Source organism: Hydra vulgaris, chromosome 03, assembly GCF_038396675.1.
Source record: "Hydra vulgaris chromosome 03, alternate assembly HydraT2T_AEP".
NCBI lineage: Eukaryota > Metazoa > Cnidaria > Hydrozoa > Anthoathecata > Hydridae > Hydra > Hydra vulgaris.
Genome location: NC_088922.1, coordinates 64,063,110 through 64,076,704, shown reverse-complemented (window position 1 = coordinate 64,076,704; position 13,595 = coordinate 64,063,110). Strand labels below are relative to the sequence as shown.

Below are 13,595 nucleotides of genomic sequence, written 5' to 3'. Positions count from 1 at the left end.
AAAAGAGATTCAGGTTGTGTGACTTTTTCAGATGATTCTCATTAAGTTGCCAGTTATATTGCTTGCTTAATTGCCAGAAAACTGATTAAGAAGTTTGAAATGTTGCATGTTGCTTTGTACTCAACATTGTCAACAGGAGTCAAATGGTTATAATTATTAAAATAAATTGTTCAGAGGCGGGCTAACAACTCCATCATAACCGCTTTTAGAACGTCTGTGACAGTTTTGCTATTCACAATCACAGATGTAATCACCTTTAAAAAACATAATTATATACAATCTATACGGCCAACAAGTGCGGAGTCCGAACAAGCATTCTAAGCCGCTGGTTTTTATGTTTAAAAAATTGAATAAGATTAAGCGACGAAATGATTGACGCTTTGATTTTTAGGGTGGTACTTTCAAAAATAAATATATTTCATGTATAATCATGTATATTTATATTATTTTTAGTTATTATTTTAATTTATACTGTTTTATCATTTTATGGTATTTTTTTATAATTCAAATTAGTTAGGTTCATTAATGAATGAATTATTTTAGTTACAGGTATACGTACCGCAAAAACAAACATACCGCAAAAACCACAATGTTGGCTTAAGTGACTTAGCATGAAGAAAAAGATTCAGGATTCAAAAAACTTGATATATTATGATAGCTAATATGTCAGCCTATAAATTAAAGCAGATTTAGTGGGTTTTTTATTTGTTAATTTAGTGGTTTTTTTATTTGCACGAGAGTAAAAATTTTAATTATAAAAGTGTATATTTTTTTGTTTTGTCGAAGCCTAGAAGCCGAGAGAATAAGTTAGCAAAATATAGTTTTTCTATTACCTATGGATTATAACTAGATACTGAAAAAAGTTTTTTTTTCTCAATTAGTTATAAACCTTTATAACACCCTCATAAAGAAAGGAAATATTATTGTTGTTTTTGGGGTACATTTTATAGAATTCACTTTATAGACTTAATTAAACATATTATATGTTTTGAAAGAAAATAATATATATTTTTCATAAAAACAGTATTTGAACACAGCAGTAATAACATAGACATCTAAAATGGCTGCAGACTTTATTAAATTATTATAACAATAGGTTACTACAACAATGTTAAGATAACATAGATAAATAAAATAGTAACTTTAACTGATTACTTTAATTCAAAAAAGATTATTGGTTGTCGTTGCATTCGTTATAATGGTCGTATATCAGTCTTTTAGATGTGGAGAAGTGCTGGTTTGCTGGTAAAAGCATAACCGGTTTAACACCATCAACTCTGCAACTCACTTTGCTGCAAATTGAATGGAGAACATCAAAACAATTAGGACATTGCTTTAGGCCAAAAGCTTGACATTTCTTTTTTTTGCAAAAACATTCAACTTTACATTTAATAAATTTTTCTTTAGTTTCTTCTTTCTTTCTTTTGGCTTCCTTCTTTTGCTGTATCTTTCGTCGCTTCTCTTCTTTTATATCTTTCACTTTTGCTGCAACATCTTTTGCACGCATTGAACCATAGACCTGAATAATACGAGTAGATATTTTTTCAAGGTTTGATTTGATTGATACTAAAAAACAACTTTCAAGTAAAAAATTAGATTTTGCTCTAGGTTCAAACACAAAGTAAATTTTAATAGATTCTTGCAATCATTATGTTCTAAAAACGTTATTGATTTTTAATACGTAAAAAACGCGATGCAAATTTTGTTTAAAACACTGCAATGACATCTTTAGAATCAAAAGGTTACTTAGAATCAAATATAATCATAGTAAAAAACGAGAACACATGTATAGCCTATAAAATGTTATTTTAAAAACAACAATGTTGTTTTTAGGTATACCTATCTTGTGGTTTTTGTGGTGCAACGGGTATTTTCTCCAAGATTAAGTTATTAGTAACTGGTTTTATTTAAAGCAGATCAAATAATATTAGGACACGCCAAATTTCAGCTTCTTAGGTTCACTAGCTGCAGAGATACAATCGATAAATTGAATGCGGTTTTTGGGGTAAACATACAAAAAACAACAAAAGTTCAGTTAACAATAACAACAAAACTATTTCTTAAAAATTAATCAAACTAGCTGGGAAGAACTAAGTTTAAGCAACTCTAAACACAATCAAAACAGTTTTTCTCGAAAGCAAATAATAAAAAAGTTATTGAGATGTGCTTTTTTTGGTGTTTTTGCGGTACGCATACCTGTATATTATCATTAAATTAATCATTTTTAAATGTTTGATGAGTACTAAAAAAGTTAGTTCTACTTATGCTTTACCTGTTATAATTACGTTTTTTTCTATTCAATCCCAGGATTTCCGGGATTTCGCGGCGACATACTTTTGAATCCCAAAATCCGGGATTGAAAATGTCCGGGATTTTTGCCATTCCTAAATATATTTCAATTAAAGCTATTTTGATCAGATTCGCTAAAAAAATTTGGAATATTTTGTTTGGAACCTGTAAAAATAAAAGTTTTACTTTTTGATTTTTACCGTATTTTTACCGTCAGGGTATATTTTACCGTATTTTTACCGTATTTTTATCGTATTTTCACTGCATTTTTACCGTAATTTCGTACTTTTCAGGTCTGTCTATAAGTACATTGAGAAGACTCCGTGTCTTCATCTTGTTCTAGCCATTTATATATATAAACAATTATTATATATTATAAATTTATATGTAAACAGTTACTATATTTTATAAATTTAAACGAAATATAATATAAAAAAAAGATTTTATAGCAACTATTGTTACATGACAAAAGAATAGATATAAAAAGAAAAGATAAAAAAAAAGACTCAACTTGTAATTGTTTATACTTTATATTTTAGTGATTGTGATTATTATGAAATATTAACAAAATGTTTTTAAATATTAAAAAACATACAAAGACAACAACAAAAAATAAATTTTCAATGTTGTAGCTTATTTTGAAGCATGAATAAATGTTTTAATAATAAAAGAAAAATGCTAATTAATAAACGTTATATAATGTAAATATATATTATAAACGTCAGCTATTTACACAAAACGCAAAAATGTAAAACCTGTATAACATGTAAACTCCATAATAAAAAAATATAAACTTTGTAATATATAAATTCAACTTCTATAAAAAAATTTCAAGAAATGAGCTCACAAGATTTTGCAAACTATTTGCCATAACCTCAGCCATGATGATGTTCGTGGTGACAATCGTGATTGTGGCCATGACAGCGATGGTGATCGTGGCATAAATGATGATGTTTTCCACATTCATCCTGGTGGTGCTCAGTAACATGACAATGTTCGTTACCATGGCAATCAATAGAAGTATCGTAATCACAATGATGATGATGACCTAAATCATCTTTCCAATGGTGATGGTCATGCAAATGCTTTCCTCCATGACAATCGTGGTGTTCACTATGATGGTGATGGTCATGATGATGCTTTTTAATAACCTCTAAGTGTGAGTTGTTTGTAACAAATTGTGTTACATTTTTTGCCGAAACTCCTAACCCCATTTGGTTTGTTACGATTATCCTTTGTCCGTTTACATTAGATATTATCTGATTTGTTGCAACAAACTTTTGTTGGTTCTCATATGGTGCCATCTGATTGGTCACATTATTCTTTTGTTGACTTACATTTGATGCCACCTGATTGGTCACATTAATCTTTTGTTGACTTACATTTGATGCCACCTGATTGGTCACATTAATCTTTTGTTGACTTACATTTAATGCCACCTGATTGGTCACATTAATCTTTTGTTGACTTTCATGTGATGCCACCTGATTGGTCACATTAGTCTTTAATCCTTTTAATTTAGACTTTACTTTTGTGTTTTCAACATTTGTGGATTTTTTCAGTTTCTTTTTGGTCGGTTTACACAATGTCGTAGATACAACTAGCACAAAAATGAATGCAATCAAAATAAATCTACTTTTCATTGTTTCAAGAATATTTAAACAAAAAATAGTGAAATATAAAAAGAAGTTCTCAAAATAATGTTCAAGACTTCTTAAATTTTAAATTACAAACTAAACCTAAAGTGTTATTAATATTAATGCCTCATTGGTTTTGTTTACGTGTTAAGTGCAGTTAAGTGCAGTAAACAATGTGTTGAATGATAAATATTTATTTAAGCGTTTACCCAGTGAGCACGGGATGTAAAAAAGACGTCTTTTTAACGTTTTGTACGTTTTTTGTACGTTTTGGACGTCTTTTGAACGTTCAACAGATGTCTTTTTTAGGTCTCGTGCCCACTGGGTAATTATCTTCATTCTTAAATATAAAAAATTATGTATTCACTTTTACATGCTCCTATATCATCTTTATAAGTATTCAAATTAATACTATGTAATTTTTTCAATTAAATGTGGAGGGTAGCTTGTAGAGTATCTTGAAAAGATTTATAACTCCTATAAGGAGATGCTATTCCATTGGTGGGATTATTTCCGAAATTAGAACATTGTCAAGCCCACTGATTATGGTATTCAAATGACATTGCTAAACAACTTTGCACGAAAAATATTCAAATTATATAGTAGTTTGTAAATTCTATATAATAACTTTATTTCTGGCCTATAATAGATTATAGCCTATTATAGACCAGAATAAAAGTTAATATATTTTGTGCTAGTATATAGATGTGCTATAGCACATTTGCTGGCTAATTATATAAATTTTGACGGCCATCTTGAACGTATCGAAAATGTATTATATTAATATAAAGAAACCTTATTAGTTAACAAATGTTAAACAATTTGTTTCATAATTACGTAAATTTTAAATTGAGAGGGGTGTAAACTTTATAAGGTCATAAAAGCCGAACAATAAGAGATTATTGAATAAAATTTGAAATTTGTCGATGAATATAAATTAAGTTTAAGATTGAAAAAAAAATAACAAACTTGACTCATTACCCTCCTATTTGGGGTTGGAGGGCCAACGTTTTGGGTTTCTTGTTATTACCAGTCTCTAATCACCGCAATTTTATGCATAACATCCTCATTCCTCATATATATATGGAGTTTTTTTCATGTTTCAAAGTTGCTTAGCTCAAACATCAAAAAAAGTTGTCTACGGCCTTGAAATTATATACTATTTTTGTTTCTTGTACTATGTATTTTGTTGGTTGTAAATTGAAATTTTGTCGATAACTATTAATCATATGTACTCAATGGCGGTTTAGGCAAAAGCTAACATAGGTTGCAGCGTATGGATGACACGAGGACATGGGGCGCCATGAGAAAAAAGAAATAAAAAAAAGAAAAAGTAGAAAAAAAAGTAAAATCATCTTTTTTTTTTTAATTTTATTTTGCTTACATTAAAATTTCACAGCACAGTTATTGGTTGTCGTATATATGGTGTTATAATTAAAAAAATTCCAAATCCAGGATAATTAAAATTAGAAAAACTCTCACATATAAAAATATAAGCATGTATACACTTACAAATCTATAAATGCGCACATACATAAACTGCTAATAATTAAACATAAGCTATGATCTGAAAGAAGATTACAAGATCTTATTGTCCTTATAAAAATCCAAGTAAGCGAAATAAAGACAAGTATAACATACTAAAAAATAAAGACAAGTATAACATACTAAAAAATAAAGACAAGTATAACATACTAAAAATAAAGACAAGTATAACATACTAAAAAATAAGACAAGTATAACATACTAAAAATAAAGACAAGTATAACATACTAAAAATAAAGACAGGTACTAAAAAATAAAGTAAAAACTAAAATAAAGAAAGAAAAGTTGAATAAAATAAAATTTAAATTCAATTCAATTGAATAAAATCCAAGTTGAATAACAATTTTCAAAATATTAGAAGTATCTGAGTATATTATCAAGTGAAAAAATACATTTTTTTAGATTGAGCTTGAAAAGTTAAAAAGAAGTTTGTTGATTGAAATTCCCCAAAACAATATTATTTTATAGGTGGGGTCCACGATAAGCAATGCGAAATTGATTAAATTTTGTGTGACAAAACAGCTCATTTAAAAAATTTATGTTTCTCATATCGTATTTGTTGTTAAGTTTGAGTTTGAAAATATTATCAAAGGTGGTAAGGGATAAACTATTTCTCCATAAATATACAAAGCATAAAACTTTAAATACATTAAGTTCAAACAAATTTAATAATCTCATTTCAGTAAAAATAAGTTTTGTATCTGTAAAGCGATCAGCATAGTTAATTATGTGGATCGCATGTTTTTGACGACAATAAAGATGTTTTAACTTTTTACAGTACTTCCCCAAGCAGTGTTTGCATAATTTATGTAACTGTGGATAAAGAGTTATAAATTTGGCTCAAGCAATTTTCATTAAGGTAGTTACAAGGTTTATATAGAATCCCAATGTTTTTTGAAATTTTAATAGATACATAATTAATGTGTTGGTTCCAGGAAATGTTTTCATCGAGATAAACGCCTAAGAATTTTGTAACAGAATCGTTTTTTATTTCAATTTCGTCTCTATAAAATTGCGGCAAGTTTGTTGGTAAAAATCGCTTTTTTGCATACAAATGGAATAGAGTCCAATTGGTTTTATTAATATTTAAAGTTTATCAATGATAAATAAATTTATCTAAAGTAACTTAACATAACTTTAGCTTTACGAATCTAACGTTAAACACTCATAACGTTAAATTCTTTATGATTTAGTTTGCCTCAAAAACAAAGGATCCATAGTTCAAACCCCATCTCTGGGAAAGTTTTGCGACATTGGTTAGAAAAGAGGCGTGAACTTCCAATTAAATGCTCATCCACGGTGCTCTGTGATAAGACCGTGAGAACTTATTGAGGCACTTAAAATAAAAAAAAGAACAGCAGTTTAAATGAGTATTTAATTTGCGGGCGCAATCGAATGGAAATTAATTCGATTGTGATTTTCTCATATTAGACTACCGTACGGAACATACTAATTCGCTACATCATCCCACCTGTTGATATCAACAGTCTCTAGTATCAGTAAATTAAGTATTTGTTCTTTGTTGCATCTAAACACAAAAGCGCTAGTTGTTTAAAGCGCTAGTTGTTTCTCCCCCTGACACCTGAGCATCTATACTTTGTTCTTCTACTTCATAAAATTTTTGCCACTCCTTTTATACTTTTTTATGATTTTTATTTTTTATTCAAGAATACCATCTGTAATCTGTTTTTATTATCACATTTCCCAGGTCTACGTACTGGACGGCTTTGTTAATTACCTATATGCGATCTTTGTTTTGCATAAATAATTATCAATGTATTTTTTGTGGCTGGTAAGCCCCAATCTTTTCTAATGTATACCACAACAACAAAACGAACATTAGGTTATTCCACTGGATTTGGTTACGGCGCCTAATAACTTAATGACTACGCTGACAATCACGTACACGTTCATTTGGAAGCTCCACAACTCATATCGGATCAGCACTTGCTGACTATGTGCTTGATTTAAAATCTCACTTTATAACACATCATTCTACACCAGTATAGGGTCGTAGCTTTTTTCGCTAAGAGTGATGGCTTGTGGTCTACGATGACTGATGTGTGCTTTCGATCAATTGAAATTCATTCTGTAGATCTTACTTTTGGCTTTGATTTGTTTGCCCATAAGTGAAAGAAGTGAGTGTGTTTAAGTTTCTATTTACCGTATTTGAATCGGACAAAAACATATCAAGACATACTAGACGACCGAACGAAACATACTAATGCACTACACCATCACACCTTTTGACATCAACAGTTGAGGATATGCAACTATTCTAATTTTAAGGCTAAAAATTATCAAAAACTAATAACAATGCAATCATTGATGTTTTGGCATTGACTAGTTAAATAATGAAAAAGTTGCTATACTAGTCAATAGTAAGCAGCGATTAGCTATTTTTAGACTCCAACTTACAGCAGTGTTTTAGAAATATTTATTTTTTATCAATATTTAGGCTGGGAAGTTTAAAAGTTCTTTTTTATACATAAAATAACAGTAAATACTAAAAAAGACACCTATAAATAAAAAAGTTCTTCACTGATAATATAAATAAATTTAGAAAAGTAAGGGCGCCACTCAGGGTTGTTGCCCCAGACGGCGTGAAGGCTTTCGGCGCCCCTGTATATTATATTAGTTACTATATTAAATATATGAAACATAAGATGAAGTGAGCCGCCATGACCAAATTTCTCGAGTCGTTTTTTCAAGCCAGTCCAACCCTGCTTGTCATACTTATTGACAATTTAGATAAGAGTTTGATTACACACTCCTACAAAAGTGACACACTCCTACAAAAGTGACACACTCCTACAAAAGTGACACACTCCTACAAAAGTGACACACTCCTACAAAAGTGACACACTCCTACAAAAAATTTTTACTGCTCTTCAAAGGACTATTCTCCATTTCGCAAGAATTTCCTTTGACTGCCCCCTCCCCCTAAACTTTTTATTTGTCAACTATTTGAGTTATCTTATATAAAAATTTATACTTTATTTACGTAGGTTTCTTTATAAAAGCTTTTTAACCATTTTTTTAACATTTTTATGGATTTTGACAGTAGTTTATACCTTGGAAAATGCTGATTCTTTTACGCATTGCATAAGTTAATTCAAGTCACACTTTAAATAGCAAATCAATATTTGCTTTATAAATTGAAAATGGCAGTTGTAGCAATAAAACAATTGTAAGAAAAATTGTTGGTACTGCATAGTAGAAAACTCATGTAAACATTATTTTAAAAATAGTGATCTAATATCACAGTAATCACATTTTGAGGTATAAGTAGCAAAAAACTAGCAAAACTTAAATTAAAACTGCCATAAATTTTTAACCAATGAATCAATCCAACTAAAAGTTTATCCAGAGTTTGGTGCGACCATTTGCTACATTTGCACTAATTTTTATCAACTATATAAAGTATTTCTTATTTTACAATGTGTTTTTATTGTCGCACCATAAAGTCAACTTACTTAGTTTGAACAATTTACTTAGTTTGAACATTCAAATGAAATCATTTTCCTCGGAAAAAATAAAAAGATTTCAAAATTTGCATTACAGGGTACCTTGATGTGTACGCTATCACCTCATAAAAGTGGCGTTTTTGGGTCAGCTAGGTTGGTTTTATCAGGGTCCGTGCTGTTTGACACGGAACTAACCGCAGCCATTATATCTGAGTTAATGACGAGAAAGTGTCGCAACACTTTTTTTGATAAGAAAATGTGAACTACAGCCTATGCAAGTATCTAAATCATGCAAACTTTCGTAATATTGAAAATTATATAAAATTTTACAAATTTACTTTAAAATTGTATAGGCGACATCTCCTTTTTTTTAATTTATAGCATTTAATTGCTGTTTTATAAAGTCTTTTGTTTATTAAATAGTTTAAAAAAAACCTAAAATATTTATAAACATCAAAACATCTGTAGAAACTATTTGCGCATATGTCGCATTATGAGATATGTTATTAATCTACATAGATAAATTTGAAAAAAGTAAAAGTTTGAATGAAAAATTATTTTCTAATAAAAAAAAGTTTCAATTTAATGTGTGTTAAACACGCAGACTTGACTAAATCAAGTCTGCGCGTTTAGGTGAGTGTAGGTTAGGTGAGCGTTAAATAGGTGACTCTATTTCTATTTCAGGCAAGATTTACTTATTAGAAATTTTAAACTTATCAGATAAAATACTTTTTAGGCAAGAGATAAAAAATATTTAAAAAGTAAATGCCAAACTTATTCTAGGCTAGTTAAAAGCAACAAAAATTTTTACATAAAAAATGGAGCCCAAAGCCAAACCCTCAGCCGCTACATGTTCTGAACCCTGTAGTATTAGCCATCACGGAAAGACATCATTAAAATCACGTGATATAAATTTTCATTTATAAGCAATATAACAGCAGGAACTTTTCTAATTCAGGCAAGAGTTACAAATTTGAAAAGTCAAACTCATCAGATAAAATACTTTAAAGGCAAAAGATAAGAAAACTATCAAAAAAGAAATGCCAATCTTATTCTAGGCTCATCGGAGTAAAAAGTCAAGAAAGGGAAGTGCTGTAAAAGACAGTCATTAGGTGGATTCGTACCCGGATTCATTGGATTTTATAAAATGACCTAATTGCTTGGGCAATAAATAAGCACTTCAACATTTTTTTTAAAAATGTAAAACAAAAACAAAACAAACTCCATAAGTTAGAGCTAAACATTACCAGTTAAAAAATGACAAACATCGTTATATTATTATCAGTCGATAACTTACGCAACTTTTAAACCACAAAATTAAAATTTTTTTTTTTGTAAGACTTTTGAGGTTTTTAGCGATTTAACGTTTGTAAGTACCACATCAACGTTTCCGTTCTTTTACAAAAGTAACAATAAACAAGACCGTTATTATTCAAAACTAAGAACATACCAATAAAAACTATAGTAAATGGAATTTTAATGACTAGGAAACAATCCACCTTTGACATAATAAATCTGTGACAATACTTTTTTTTTTTAATTTAATTTAATGGTAATGCGAAAAGGGTTTTCCACAACAATAAACTGATTTTAAAAACTAAATTTCCGTTTTAAAAACTGACGAGTTGAGTCTTGAAAATTGACCAGTGTTAAAAAAAACTTTTTTTTAAATTTAACTTTGTGGTGGGAGGCATATTTTTATTATTTTAACTTTGTGGTGGGAGATATATATATATATATATATATATATATATATATATATATATATATATATATATATATATATATATATATATATATATATATATATATATATATATATATATATATATATATATATATATATATATATGAAGGGCTCGTTGTGAAACAATGACAAGCCACAAAAACAAATATTTGAGAAAAATGACTTTTACGTTTTATTTAAATCTATAAAAGCAGTGCTTACTTATTATTCTCTCAAATTTATACATCATAAAAATACTTATGGATAATAAATATTGTAAAAAAAAAATAAATAAAAATTGCGTATACTATTTATGATAATAAAAATGATAATGACTCATTTTTGAAAAAAGTGTGGCTTGTCATTGTTTCACAATAAGCCCTTTATATATATATATATCTATATATATATATATATATATATATATATATATATATATATATATATATAGATATATATGTAATATATATATATATATATATATTTATATATATATATATATATATATATATATATATATATATATATATATATATATATTTGATGATTAAATTTTAGTTTAATTTCTATGGAGTAGCTAAGTGTTTACCCAAACATTTATTAGTTGTATAATCTTTATTATATAAAAACATTGCTGTCCGTATAAACATGAATATTAAAAGAGACAGCCGTGAAAAAAAAGTGAATTTCGAGTGAAAATGTTTTAGTTAGCAGACTTAAACATTTGCGTTAGCTTGGTTTATAATAGAACATGTTGCTTTTTTCATTTAAATTGCAATGAGTGTAATCTATTAATATTTTGAATAGACTATTTAAAGTTGATTTTTAACCGAATTATTCATATATAACAACAGAAAACAATCATAAAAGTCAAAATATTTTTACTATAAATAATTTTTTGACATGTCATTCGTTTCTATTGTTTAATATAGGTTGCAAACACGAACATTTGAAAGTATGGCAAGGCAAAGACCTTTAAGGCCCATTGAGTTTTCGCGTTCTTTATTTATACTTAATTTCTATCATTATTTTAACATGATCTTCAATCGTAAACTTTTTAACTTTCTATATATTTGTATAAAAATTTTAATGAAATAAAGAACAAAAAAAAAAAAAAAACTTTTTCCTCGTGAAGCGAAATAGACAAACACGAACGTTTTTAACAACATCCCGCGTAACTTAAATTATTTTAAAAATTTAATTTATTTAAATTTTTACTAGCGCAATATAATTTATAATTTATAAATTTATAAAATATAATTTAATCGGATTCGTTGAAAAATTTAAAGCTTTATATATGAAACCTGGCAAAATATAAGTTCCACTTTTTATTTTCAAGCTTATGAGAGTGGCGTATTTTATTGTCTTTAAGTAGATAGAGAAGTCCTGAGGGAGAAAATCCTGAATTGTATCAAAACAGAAAAAGGTATTTTTCTTTGAACTGCCACATAATTAAAGGCCCTTCAAAAGAAATTTTGTCTGCTTGTACTCAATGGGCTAAATGTGTTCAACGATCGCAAGTTTTTACCAATTCAGCCATAAAACAGGTTTTATATGCTCATCAGCACGCCCATGTTACATGTTCATGTGACAACGTCCCATATTATTAGCACAAGTGTGACAGTGGAATATTGTTTGAGAACTTCAAAAAAAGGTTTGTTTGGATTATTACAAAAAAAACCAAAAGATTTTTCAAAAGTTATTGTATCTTGCTTTGCTTCGCAACATTGCCTTTCTATAAAATGATCTTTGGGTATACGATAAAATGTAAAATTATGAGGTAAAATATTTCCGAAGCATCTACGAAAGGTTTTGTCTGAGAAACAAAAATAAATTAAAATAATGACTTGATTCTTTGTGTAAATATTTAACATATCAAAAAATAAAATCATAAATAATCGAAAAGTATCAACAAAGAAATCTTTTTTTATTGATAAAGTAAAAAAAGAACTCAATCTGAAAAAAAAAAGTATTAGTATATATATATATATATATATATATATATATATATATATATATATATATATATATATATATATATATATATATATATATATATATATATATATATATATATATTATATATATATATATATATATATATATATATATATATATATATATGTATATATATTTATAATATCTTGTGAAATAAAAATAACATTCAAAAGCATAGAAATGCTCTAACAAAGTAATCCTTAAAATTGTGTTTATTAAAATCGGTGTATTAACATGTAACATTGCCAATACTTTTTGGAAACTTTCATTTTAGTATCATGTTGTGATAATGTAAATGCTATATGTAAAAAGCTAAATAAAATTGCTTAGTTTAATTTGTATTAACAGTTGTATCCTCAAAATGTATTTATAAAATAACCTTTAAGTTTTTTGAAAATTTAATAAAAATTCTATAATCGCATTATCCCCATAAAATTCTAAAATAGAATAAAATGATTTTGTAGCAATATTTGCAGAATGTCTCTTGTTATGATATTAGAGTTTGATTAGGCCAGTTTCGCTAGTCTTCTTTTCTCTTTTTTACAAAAATTAGATAAGTAGATATATTTATATAGCTAAATTCAATTGTTTACAATATATGCCTAATAAATGCGAACATTTTTTCTCTAATTCATATATTGAACCAATAGACCACACTCTTCCTGTCACTCAATGATAAAAGGCAGCTCTAATTAAGAGGCAAGTTTTTTTAAGGCGTTCTTATTTGACAGTATATACTTATTGACAGTATATACTTATTTGAAGTATAACCATATAAATCTTTAGAGTTTGCTCCGCGTGTGAAGGTTATCTAGCTCAAAGACTAAAAAATGCCGGATCTGCCCCTGATCTATACAGATTTTTGAATCTATCTTTCTACTGCAGACTTGCTAACCGTTATAACAAAAAGGTTTTGTCGTACATTCGATGAAA

At 27.8% G+C, this 13,595-nt stretch overlaps 1 long non-coding RNA gene across 1 annotated transcript; it reads right to left on the bottom strand.

Annotated features, from left to right (window-relative positions):
- Nucleotides 1-1,056: 1,056 nt before the first annotated feature.
- LOC136078340 (uncharacterized) lies at nt 1,057-4,014 on the bottom strand. The gene is made up of 2 exons (XR_010637731.1): nt 1,840-4,014; nt 1,057-1,519 (listed from the first exon to the last, which is right to left on the bottom strand). It is a non-coding gene; the product is annotated as an uncharacterized LOC136078340 (long non-coding RNA).
- Nucleotides 4,015-13,595: the final 9,581 nt, after the last annotated feature.